At 35.7% G+C, this 13,361-nt stretch overlaps 1 long non-coding RNA gene and 1 pseudogene across 2 annotated transcripts in view; one reads left to right on the top strand and one right to left on the bottom strand.

Annotated features, from left to right (window-relative positions):
* The window catches only part of LOC119876199, a 38,455-nt gene extending 28,198 nt beyond the window's left edge, over positions 1–10,257 (top strand). For both annotated transcript variants that reach the window (XR_005358494.1, XR_005358493.1), the window contains exons 4-5: positions 4,157–4,398; positions 5,513–10,257. This is a non-coding gene — a long non-coding RNA (uncharacterized LOC119876199). The remainder of the gene's footprint in view (positions 1–4,156; positions 4,399–5,512) is intronic.
* LOC100687240 lies at positions 2,293–3,333 on the bottom strand (annotated as a pseudogene).
* Positions 10,258–13,361: the final 3,104 nt, after the last annotated feature.

The following is a 13,361-nucleotide window of genomic DNA, read 5'->3' as shown; positions in this document are numbered from 1 at the left end:
GTTTTTATGTTTTGAGGCTAAAAGCCAGGATTTCATCTCCTGTAACTACCAGTCTTTGAATGCAGGCCACCCTTGGGGAGGGGGTTGACCATGGGCCATCTTTGGCTGAGGCTAATTACTGGAGAGAGATAATCCAAGAGCTGTTGACCACCAACATTTCCAGAAATGGAAGAAATGAGTGTTTAAGTCCTGAGGAGGATTTCAGAGCAGCGCAGCACAGTATCCACTATAATGAGATGCCTAACTTTTGATAAGACATTTGTAATGCCAGTTGTGAATGATGATTTACTTGTGTGTTATACATACAGGAGCATTAAAACCATTCAAGTAAACTATAGCTTGTAAATAGTGGATAACCATGCTATAGAATAATTTGGATGTTATCTTTATCTTTAGATAACTCTAGAAATGCCCCCCTTTAATTTCCCACTGAGACCCTAGGGAAGTTACAATCAAGATTATCATTAGCTTTAATGAGAATAATTTGTATAGAATCCCATGAGTTAGACAAAGACTAAAAACATCTCCACATGGGAAGCTTTGAACATTTCCTTTGTTTATTTCATCCTTTAAATGAATACTAAGTTGTTTTGTTTTCAGAACTTTTATCAAAACGGCATTGAAGATTTTTCATATTTTTATTTTATTCCTAATAGATTATTAATGATGTTGGTACCATATATTAGCTTTTAAAAATATTTCTATCAATCTGGTTTTAAAATTTATAAATAATAAAGAATTGCATTGATATAGTAAAAAAAATGATAGCGCTAAAACCTAATTGATCTATTTTAAAGATATGTTTAGATTGAAGAGGGCTATAGTAGTTGAATGATATACATTTTGATGTTTATTGACATAATTACTGCCATGGCAAAAATAAATCCAGATGTGTGGTGGGCATACAAAAGGGGCAAAGTGGCATTATTCATAATCAAACACATAAAATTTACTTGTTCAATGAACAGGTCAACTTTCATTTAACACCACGGGATCAACTGGTATTTGGAATGAGTGTTAGTGACAGATGGCATAGTTACGTAGTCCTATTACAGTCAATTAACAAGTAATTGACAGATGTACTCATGGTGCTGAGCAATTATTTGAATAAAAATGTTTAGAATTGTTTCTTAAACATCAAAGTTTACCAGATGTGATTATAGTAAATTCTTTACATAAATTGAACTAAACAAATTAGCATATTCGTGAATTCAGAATGCCAGTATTGTTTTCACTGTATAATTAACTCATCCTCATGGTTTGCTTAGCGAAACAATCTATCTGATTTTGGTGTATAATAAATGATGACAATAACAAAATGAAGATCTATAATGCAAACATCAATTTTGTATATAGTAGGAGACCCAGCTAAATAAGACGCTAAGAAAAGGATAGTAAACTAAAAACCTTAGAATAAAATGTAGGAATAAATACAAATATATTAGTAATCAGAATAAATAAGTTAATTATCTTATTAGAAGACCAAGACTATCAGATTTGATTTAAAAATAAATAGTTGTGTGTTATTGGCAAATGATAATGCCTTACAAAAGAAAGTTTGGAAACTAAGACATAGTAAAAATAATTCTATATAAATACTTACTAAAAAAGCAAGGAATAGATCTATGTATCAGATATACATAGAATTAATTCTGCTTCTTTGCTTCCAATGTGGATAACTTTTATTTATTTCTTTTTTTTTTTTTTTTTTTTTTTGCCTAATTACTCTGGTTAGGGCTTCAAATATTATGTTGATTCTTGAAGAGTGGGTATCCTTGTATTGTTCCTTATCTTAAAGGAAAAGGTTGTAGTTTTTCACCACTGAGTATAGTATTAACTGTGGGCTTGTCATACACAGCCCTTATTATGTTGAGTTACATTCCTTCTATACTTAATTTGTTGAGAGCTTTTATTATGAAAGGATACTGAATTTTATAAAATGCCTTTCCCGTTTAAGGAGATGATCATATGATTTTTATCCTTTATTATGTGAATGTGGTGTATTGTATGCTTGCTGACTTGTAAATGTTGAACCACCCTTGTATCTCAGGGATAAGCCCCATTTGATCATTGTAGATGATCCTTTTAATATGTAGTTGAATTGAGTTTGCTGATAATTTGTTGGGAATTTTTGCATCTATGTTCATCATGGATATTGACCTGTATTTTCCATTGTTTGTTTAACATCACCAAGTTCAGAAGTCATTGTGGTATTTGTTGAACATCAATTACATTCCAGGCATTATGATAATTTCTTTCTTTTCTTTCATAATTGAGTTTTTATTGGTTGTTCTGAGGATCAATACGGACATTTCAATTTGTATACAATTCTTAATATATGTACAGAAAATCTTTAAAAAATCATGTAGTTGTGACTATTTTCTAAAAGTTATGCCAGTGACCTTCCAGCTTAAAATGTGGATGCAAGTTTTCCTTAACAGTCTATCAAATACCAGTATATCCAGAGGTTGATACACTGTTACATTGTTAAGCCCCATTAATTCTCAATTTAATATCATACACATTACATACTCAAATTTTCAATTTTGCACAGCACATTAACAAAGTTTTTGGAAAACTGGAATACCACAACCAAGAGGTTACAGAGTGCACAATATTTCGACAGGGAGAACCAAAATCAAGGAGTGTGTTTCTTTAGGAAACAATTTACCAAAAACAACACAGAAATAGAAGCAATTTAAAATGTATGAGACCTATTAAATGCACAATTGAGTTCAAACTGCCATTTTAGTATGCCTAATATTATAGGATAGAAAAACTACCCCATCTGTGGAATGTCAAGCTGACACCCAAGGCAATCAAAGCCTCCCATATTCAGTATCCAGCTCTTTTCTAGTTGTACCAGAAAACCCACAACCTGCAAAAGATGTCGCCTCTTAAGAACCAAAAGCATTTACACTTATAAAAATGGGTTGAGGTAGGATTCCCTCCTTCTTAAAAATGTTTCTAGAGCTACTAAAAAACTTGCATATACACAATAGTTGATAAAAATATTCCTTGGGATTGTACAAGAAGGGGGACAACTACTTTCTCTCCTGCTGCATCAGAAGCTGGACTCACCTCATTTTTAGTTTCTCCATTTCTGCAGTAAGTGTTGCTTCGTTTTGTGGTTAGCGACATCAGCCTGTCTTCTCTTTGTTCCCCTCTGCTGTATGTTTGCACTTTTTTGTCTAAAGATTTATCCTGTCCTGTTGCCTTTTCTGGCTTCATTTCCAGTTTCACAAGAACAGGTTTGGCCCACAACCTTGCATATTTCCTCTTGGGCTCCTCCTTTGCCACCTCCTGGATAGAGCTAAACTTCCTCTAGGGCATTGTGGCGGTGGCACCCTGAGGGCCCAACGCCTTCTCAAAGCTGGGCTGCCTGGCTAATGCTTCTGCTTCCATCACCTGAGCTTCTGTAACCCACTGGAGAATTTCTGAGGATAGCAAAAATGTATCAGTTTTTGTTTCAAAGAGCTGGATCTACCCAGTGATGCAGACATATAAATTGAACAAACCAACCAATCAACCAACCGAACCGACAAGCAAAATGCCTATAGGGTGAAAGAGAAAGAGAACTAAGAAAGGAATTTGAAAATGAGGAGAATTTTGGGGATCTTTGTAAGGAGCAGTATGAGGTATGTTGCAAGAGGGGGTGAATAGTGTTAATACTTTCAAGCAAGGGGGCAAGTGGTTGTAGGAGGGAAGGGAAATTTCCACATTCCAGTTATATAAAGATAGCTCAACATTAGGAAAGGTAATTTATTTCATGGGGAAAAAAAGGAGATAGAACATGATTAGTGCCTGTAAAGGTCTTAAACACCCTTAAGAGAACTTTTCAGAAATGAATGGTAGGGATACCTGGGTGGCTCAGTGGTTGCGTGTCTGCCTTTTGCTCAGGCCATGATCCCAGGGTCTCTGCAGGGAGCCTGCTTCTCCCTCTGCCTATGTCTCTGTTTCTCTCTCTGTGTGTCTTGTGAATAGATAAATAATATATTTAAAAAAAACAAAAGTAAACATATATGGTAAAATGTTAAAAACCTCCACATTTTAAAATGAAGATCATGGCAAGAATTTTAATGGGCACTGTGATAATTTGACATGGTAATGAAACAAAATACTATGTGGAAGAAATAAAGTAAAGTTTTGCTTTCAGGTGATATTGAATACCTAAGAAACAGAACTAAAAATCTATTTGAACTAAAAGGAAAATTTATTAAGATGGCTGGCTACAAAAAAATTCAGGCTTTCCTTTTATACTAGTATAACAGGATGTTAAGTTGGAAGCTTTGACTGAACTCCAAGATACCATGTGCTATGAGTCAGATTAACAAGCTGAAATTTCAAAGAACATGTCTGTGAACCTACTGGATGAGTCATACACAAGGATCTAAAATGGTAAGTTTGCTGGAGATTGAGCAGGATTTGATGAGAACTAGTTTGGAAAATTCTTTGGTGTAGTCACATCTCCCACCCAAGGGGGGGGGGGTGTGTGGATAACTGACCCTCTTCCTCAAAAGTAATGAGGCATCTTGGATAGGTTTCTGATCTGTGGAACTTGAGACCAAAAGATTGTGGCTGGTAGTTTTGTGTGACAAGATGATGGAGTTTCTTTAGATAAGCTGTAGTGAAAGCTGGTGTCATCCTCCTTTCCCCTTCCTCTTTCCTGTGGCCAGTTGGCTTTGGAGTCAAGATTCTTTGCATCTTTGAGCTTGAGATGACCTTGGCACTGAAGACGCTAAAAGAAGACTGATAAACATGGAGCCACCATTCTTGCCCTACACAGCCTACAACTCAATTCTATTACATGAGAAAGGAATACAATACTGTATTTAAGCTATTGTTACATGGGGTTTTCTGTTATTAGCAGCTGAAACAAATCCTCTCATTTGGTCTTTCTCTTATTTAATCATCACAACTTGAGAGGTTTAGCAATGAAGAATAATAAATTTACAGCTAATAAAGGGAAGAGAAGTTGTAAAAAAAACATTGAAGTAGTCGTGGAGAAATATTAATAAAATAAATTTCAGAGGGGCACCTGGGTGGCTCAGTTGGTTAAGCCTCTTGATTTCAGCTCAGGTCATGATCTCAGAGTCTTGGGATTGGGTCCCACCTTGGGCCCTGGGCTCTGCACTAGGCATGAAGACTGCTTAAGATTTTCTATCCTTCTTCCTCTGCCCTTCCCCCAGCTTACACATAGGCATACTTGCTAGCACATTTGCTCTAAATAAATAAATAAATAAATAAATAAATAAATAATAAATTTCAGAGAGGGAAAGGACATAGAAATTGTGTATCAAGATTGAAATATTTCAAGTATTTACTGATAATCTTTAGCCATAATTCTTTTATTATCTAATAGACCTCATTCAGACTTTTTGCCCTTAGAGAATCATTCCCCTAATGAAATAGGAACCAGACAGCAGATATCTAGCATACTCAACTTTTAAATTCAAAAGCCTCAAAATGCAAATTTCAGATATGAAAATGTCATTTCTTTTTCTTCTCACAGGAAGTGATCCAAGTCAGAGAAGAGAAGAGTGAAAGAGATGAGTGTCTGAGGAGCGGTTGGCTTCCCTGGGTAGGCTGCTTGACAGATAGGGGGTTTGTGGACAATAGAACTCTTCTGATAATTTCGTGGCCCTGGACCTGATGGAACTCGTGCCCTGTTTCCTATCTGCAACCCTGAGGGTCCCCTAGGTCTGTGAGAATCAGAGGTTAGAAGATGGATGGTTGTTTGGCATATCAAAGACCAAGATGACTTGGGCAGCTCTACTGGAATTCCTGTGCCTTCAAAGTTCCATGGAGGAATTGAATAATTTCCCCATGCCTACCCAGAAGGCCAAGTGAAAAAAGAGAGAGAGCTGCTGTTGGATACTGAAGGGGCCTAAAAGTTATGAAAAGAGGCTACCACATGGGACAGTTGTGTGAAATAACTTTGGAAGAAACTACAGTTTAGGACCAGAAAGAACTGTACATTTTAGTTCTGATCAAGTAGGCAAAAGCCATCAGCCAGTGACCAGACAACCCCCTCATAATTAAGTAAATTCATTTTTTTTTTGTACACAGAACGTGCACTTGAAATGAAAATTAAGAATTAGTAAATATTTTATATTTAACTCTTGGGTTAGTGGCCTGAGGGATTCATATCAGCATGTATGAAAGAACTAATAAAGACTGAAGATAAAAACATAAAGGACAATTAACAGAACAAATCTCAGAGAAAGGCTGGGAGAGATTACGGTATTTTGGGAAGGGGTGCATAGCCTTGACTAGAAGGGGGATACTTTTTTTTTCAAGAATAAGGTCAAAATTAGAGTTTTTCAAATTGAGATTTCAGATCATATAAACTTTACCATTTCAATAAAGAAGAAAAATTCTACAGGTTGTAAAAGAAGTGGCTGGTTTGGGGAAGTTACTTTTTACTCTATGAGTTTGCCAAATTCCCTGCAAATGGTACCAGGTAGGTGGTACTTAGGACCATGTGAATAGGAGTGAAAATTAAGGCTTGCACTATATTTCATTTCAAATATAATAATATTTAATAAGCACACAGTATACCAGAGAACAAACAATAGCCATTTCACTTCCTGCTTAAGTTTCAATAACTTGCATTTGATGCTTTTGTTTGTTTCTAAGAGTCAGTGTAATCCAATTGTTTCCCTTCTCCTCAGGATCTCCCAAATATAAATTCTTTTCCTTTTTCTTCCATTGCTTAGAGTTTAGTTGCTTCCTTTTGTCTGTCTCAAGGCATTTGTTCAAATGTAGTCCAAGAAAAAACAAACTGTGGCATGATCTTTTTATCTAAAGCAGAATTAATCAACTAAATACACTGTTTGCTAAATATTTTTTTCCTTAGATTGAGGAAAACTTTTCCTTTAAGTAAATATACTATCTCCCAATTTTGAGCTGATAGGAGATTTTTGAAATAAAAAAATGGATTTTTTTTTACATAGCCATTTTATTTAACTTTTGTAAAACTGAATTGAGATCCCAAATTCAGTGTAAAGATTCAAACATGTCTGGATGGTTACTGGGACAGGATGTAGAAGTCTAACAGCATCCCAAGAAGGCTGTAAAATCCTTGTCCAACACTGAGACCCCCAATTGCATTGTGCCTGGCTCATAGAATTTTCTCCATAGATATTTGTTGAATCAATAGGTTAATGGCAGGATGGATGAGTGTATGGATAAAAGAGAAAGCACTTATTGCGAATGATAGACAGGAGTAGAAATGACTATGAAATCCATTTCTGGAGTAGCAGAAGGTGGAGCATTCTAGTGAGCAAAAGATCTGTCCCTGATATTTGTTTCCCATCCCAAGTGGCTGCACTGAATTCATGTCCAAATCCAGAAGATATCAGGGAGCTGTGAATGATGACTGTAAGAGTGGTTTCATTAAACTTCAGTGAAACTTGAACACAAGCAGCAGTGCTGAAAACACTATCAATCAAAACTTCTTCCCCACATTACAACAAAGCACAGTGAAATTTTGAGAGACTGTCCCTGCAGCAGTAGGTTTATTCTTGACCACTTGTAATGCATCTTCTGGGAGTCACAGCAGTGTAATTGAGGGACATTTGACATGTGGTGATGGCCTGCACTGACAAGTGTTGGAGGTAATAGCCAATATCATTTGAGTTTTTCTGTTAATGTGACTTAATTACAGAGCCACGATCAGGATCCTGAACTGAAAGTACATGCTTCTTTGACTTCTACACCCTAGGTATCTTTCTTGCTCCACCCTAGTCCTGGATTTGTTTAATTAATAGCCATTAGTTCATTATAACTAGAGAATCCTAGATAAAAAGAAATACTTCAGCATCTTTCATATCCATTGATGAAGTCTCTCAACAAGCAAATATGCAAAAAGGCAAAGCTACCAATACTGACCCTAGGTAATTGCTTTTAGTGGAAAATGACTTGGTATATATAAAGTCTACATCCTTACACATATTAAATATTGCAATTTTTACCCAACTTCCTTACACATTGATTGGGGTCCTCCCTAGGAGTAACTAGACAGATAGATAATTAGGGTATAATCATTGCCCTTGGGAGCCTAACATTGATTTATTATAGCAGGATTTTTCCCCCTGAGCAATGGTAATAAATATAAGATGACTAGTCTCCATTCTTTTAGTTCATTTTATGTCTAAGCAGGAAATTTTTAAAATTTGAAAACCTTTCAATTGGCGTATGATGTATACCACACTGACAGGCAAACTGGTGTGCTTGGAGCACCACTCAGAAAAGCTGTTTTCTTTCTATAGAGAATGATGTCAAATAGGTAGGACCAATTCTGGTGAATGTAGGCTGGTGTGGGACCTAATTTTAAAAATAGAAATGTCCTGACTAATTTGTTATGTTGGCAACAGATCTAAGGACTACAGACAAATACTTACGAAGATTTGAGAAAATGAAGACAAGCAAAGACAGATTTGTCTTCACCATCGTAGTTAAAATAAATCCTTCATTCAGTTAGTACTGCAAAGAAATTTCATTTAGATTTTAACTTTTTGATATATAATTCACAAAGGGAATTTGTCTCACTTTAAAAATAACTCTTCAGATATCAAACAATAGAATAAATGTTTTTTACACTAGGAAAATATTTGAGATTTTTCTGACAATGCCCACTGTTCTAGTAAAAAGAGTAAGCAAGAGAGAGCGAAAGAGAAGCAAAAAACAAAGCAAAACAAATACTTTGTCCTCTAGAGTTTTCCTAACAAAAGCCTTGCATTTGTCTCTGTGGAAACAGTGTACTGGGCAGTTTTGCCAACCATATGTTGTCAGAATGTAACCTTTTTTTTCTGAAGGTTATATGCTTCTATTTATTTCATTAGTCTCTAATGAGGACAAGTTCCATACCAAAAGTTTAAAATTGTTGGTGAATTGACCAATCTATTATAAGAAAATTACCCATAGTATTCTCAATGATCTGACCTGCAATGGTAGACCTGAGTGTTAAGGAACAGAGATACTTTGCCACGTTGTGGACGTATGCAGTCCCCATAGGGTGCAATGAGGAAGGGCATTTTCATAGCTTGAGCAAGTTCAAGATGACTTCCAAAGGAGGTGAAGATCCAGCCACCGAAGGAGAAAGAAAAGAAAGAAAGAGTAAGAGGATAAGAGAATTAACAAAGGGGAAAGGCAGGAAGGGATGAGGGAAAGGAAGAGCAAAGTAAATTTTTTCATTCAATATTTCAGCCCAGATTTGAGTTAACATAGTATGCTAGAGCTGGCTAATACTGGTTTTCAGAGCTATTGTGTGGATCTCTTCCCAACTCTGTGTGCAGTGATCTCATGCAGGTAGCTTCAAATAAGATTACAGTGAAAGTATTTACATGCAAAAATAAGTAAATGTTACAAATCAGGGTATCTTCTCCTCTGGAGAGCTAGTTGTTAAACATTTACCAATTTGCTCCAGTTGACCTGAAAAGCCTCAGGGACCAGTGTGGTAAAAGAAAAGCAATGTAACAAAATAGAAACAACTCATGAGCCAGGATGGAGGCATCAAGGGGGAGGGAAAGAGAGAGACTGGGTGATTGAGATAATAATTTAATCACCTGGGTGATCATGCCTACTGGAAAACACACCATAGAGTTGAGCCCAGTTACTTAGATGATTGGGAAGAGCACGAGCTGTTTTCTCCGGTGTGACATCACTAGTGTATGACCCAGGAAGACACTAGAAAGAAAGGAGGTAAACTTCCTTGGGGTTTCCTGGATTGGCAGGAGCAGTCCATTTTTTATGGTATTGAATATGATTTGGAGGTAAAACCTAATTAAAATGTGATTTACACTGGGAACAAAATGAGGTAGATATAGGCACTTTTTATGAAGAATTGAGGAAGATTAGGAGCTTTTAAATCTTTTGATTAAAATCTATTAGCAACGTTGCTCAGTATAGCCATCTCTCTGAAGTTCCTAGAATGTGCCAGGTACTGGCTTAATTACTTTATATATATATTATCTGATTTGATATTTGTGGCAATCACATCAGGTAAATTGTCATTTTACAAATAAACTAACTAAAATTTAGAGGTGTGAAATCATTTGCTTAGGTTCTGGTCCAGACTTTAAGTTTTCATCTTTTTTAGTGTGATTTGTTGAGCCATTCCAGGAGTTGCAAAATCTATTTGAAACGCAAAATTCTGGATAAAATTCAGTAACAAAGGAGTAATTTTCAAGTAAGAGAAGGATCCAGTGTGCTTGATATTTTTGTTTTTATAATTGTGGTCTCTATTGGTCTCTCTTTTACAGTACCCTTTACAGAGAACATATACTTCTTTTTTTTTTTTTTTTTTTTATAAAGATCTTTAATTTTCTTTTTTCTTTAAATTTATGATAGTCAGAGAGAGAGAGAGAGAGGCAGAAACATAGGCAGAGGGAGAAGCAGGCTCCATGCACCGGGAGCCCGACGTGGGATTCGATCCCGGGTCTCCAGGATCGCGCCCTGGGCCAAAGGCAGGCGCCAAACCGCTGCGCCACCCAGGGATCCCGAGAACATATACTTCTTATAAACATGTTACACACAAATTATTTTATTAATATAAAAACACAAAAAGGCCCAATTAACTATATAGTGCCTATATCTGGAAACTTCAATAGAATACTTTTTATTTTTTTAAAGTAAAATTTTTAAAGGGTAATCCACATGTAATGGGCCTTTGTCATAAGTGAAGCATATACACAGTGCATATACTACTGTACAAATTGCCTAGATAAAGAGACTATTTTCAATAACCTAGAACTCCCTTTCACTTCCCCCTCGGTCACTGCCCCCCATACAAAATGCAGCTATTACTATCCTGACTTCTATCACCAGGGGTTAGTTTTGCTTAGTTTTGAAATTATAGAAACGGAGTTATAAAGCATGAAAATTGTTTTTGGCTTTTTGTTTGTTGATTATTATATTTGTGAGGTCCGCTCATGTTATTGTGTGTAGTTGTAGATCATTTTCATTGCTGCAAGATCATTTGCTTATTTATTCGATGACTCATGGAAATTTGAATTGAGAAATATTATTAAAGCACTTTTCCTGCCTTTGTATTTCCAGCTTATGCTAAGCCTTTTCAACTCAGGCAAAGGTCTGGGGAATTGGGAGGATTTCTTAAAAGAATTCACCAGCAAGCACACTAATATGAGTTAATCTCTTTGTTCAATGTTAGCTTTATATAAGTTGTCTTATTTACTGCATTTCTAAAAATTTAAACATTCCTGAAGCACTCGAGTTATAAGACTTATTTGCTAGCTCTTCCACTCAGAGACCTCAAAGGCCTTTGTAAATTCATAACTGTGATCCAATGTTTTCCACACAGAACCAAAGGAACATACAGGTCTCTAGTAATCCCACCAGCAACATTGAGGCTAACACAGACTAACAGTGCAAACTATCTAACAAAAACTCTAGTTCTAAGAAAGCTTAGGGACAGTGTTCCACTTTGTTTACATGTGTAGCCATTATCACAAAGTCAGTGCTCTGTAAAGTCTGGTGACCTAACTTGAATATGGAGATTTCCACAAAGGAAAACAGAGACTATTATATAGAATGCATTAATTCAGTTAATGGCTTTATTTTATTTTATTTTTTTTTAAATATTTTGTTTATTTATGTGAGAGAGAGCATGAGCAGGGAGAGGGAAAGGGGCAGAGAGAGAGGCAGAAGCAGGCTCCCCGCTTAGCAGGGCGCCTAAGGCAGTGCTTGACACCACACCCTGAGATCATGACCTCAGCCAAGGTAGATGCTTAACTGATGGAGCCACCCAGGCCCCCCTCAGTTAATGGCATTAAAATACTTCCAGTCCTGAAGAAATGAAGTATTTCCAGCTTACAAATGTCTCTTTGCATATTGGTCTGAAACCAGTAGTTCTTAATTTCTTTCTCAAAGAGAATTTGAGAATATAGTGAAGCCCCAGAATAATTCTTGATAAACTAATTTTTTCCACGGGATTTTGGTGAACCCACACAGAATTCTGTGAGGTTTCTGGGGACACCATGTTAAGAAACTATTTTCTTAATGTTTTTGACATTAAGTATTTCTTGTGGGACCATATGCCAGATATTGTGCTGTTTGTTACTCTGTAGCATGCATTCCCAATGGAGGCAAGATCACCTCCAATGGGGTAAATATTTGATCTTGGGAGGTAAAAAAATCTTTTGCAGATAATCCACAGATATCCATATAGTAAATTAGCTGTAATATATCTGTGGTATTAAAATGTCATGAGGAAGAGGTAATTTGGAAAAGAAAAAAATGTCTAAAATATCCCCTTGAAGGATGACAGGATCCCATTGGAAATGAGAAGAGCTGAGGGAGAAATTTGGGCAAGAGTGGTTTGACTTGAAGCCTTCAAGTGAAGTATACATGTAACTCATCCCAGTTCCACGAAACATCTCCTTTTAAGCATCTCTGAATGTATGTTATTGAGTCAAAATTATGGTGGTAAGAATACTTAATTCTGAGAGGCATAACTATGGATGTTTACCAAAGTAACAAACTATTTTATAATTACATACAGCCTACAAAAATATGAAAGATGAAAGTCATTTGCCTTTTAAAACTCAATTTTATTAATTTTTTCATGTATTTAAGAATATCTGAAGATGATTTTACATTTTAATGTTCTGACACACTATAGATGTAATTGTCTCTAATTTCTTTAATGATACATCTTGGAAAGTTACAAGTTATAAGTAATCTTTCAGCACTGATATGATTTGGGAAGAAGTGATTATACTTTGAAATAAGAAATCATTATTTAGTATAATTTTGAGTAAATTTATGCTTTCAAAGCTTACAGGAAGACTCATTCAAAGTTGTACTCTTGCAATCCATTTTTAAAATAATCAGTAAATTACCTCATAGAAAGGATGAACTCATTGCTCTGTTCCTACAAACCATGCCTCATGAGTCAATTCTTTTCCAGATATAAAGGGTGTGTCACTTACTCCTCCATGGCATATTTCCTTGAGTGTTTTATGTCACTTACATTCTTCACCTAGCCCTTCAATACAATTAGGATGAGTTTCGCTATCTACAAAGAGGTCAAATCAAATGCCTAAGATAGTACAATGACTAACTTTGGCATTAAAAAATGAATTTTAAATGTCATAAAGAAAATGACTATATGTCAATAGGTATATCAACTTTTTCTTCTCTTTTTTAACCTAATGCAAGAAATGACCCTATTGAATAATAAGGTTGGCAAAAAAGAAAAAAAAAAAAAAAAAACAAAGCAAAAAAAAAAAAACTCAAAATGAAAGTATAGCCTCGTGTATGTTAATATCAATAGCTAATCACAGTATGAGTCAACTTTCTCAAAGAGTTATTTACTTTTGTTATGGACCGAAGAACCT

This window comes from Canis lupus, chromosome 4 (assembly GCF_011100685.1).
Source record: "Canis lupus familiaris isolate Mischka breed German Shepherd chromosome 4, alternate assembly UU_Cfam_GSD_1.0, whole genome shotgun sequence".
NCBI lineage: Eukaryota > Metazoa > Chordata > Mammalia > Carnivora > Canidae > Canis > Canis lupus.
This window is presented reverse-complemented; position numbering and strand designations above follow the sequence as displayed.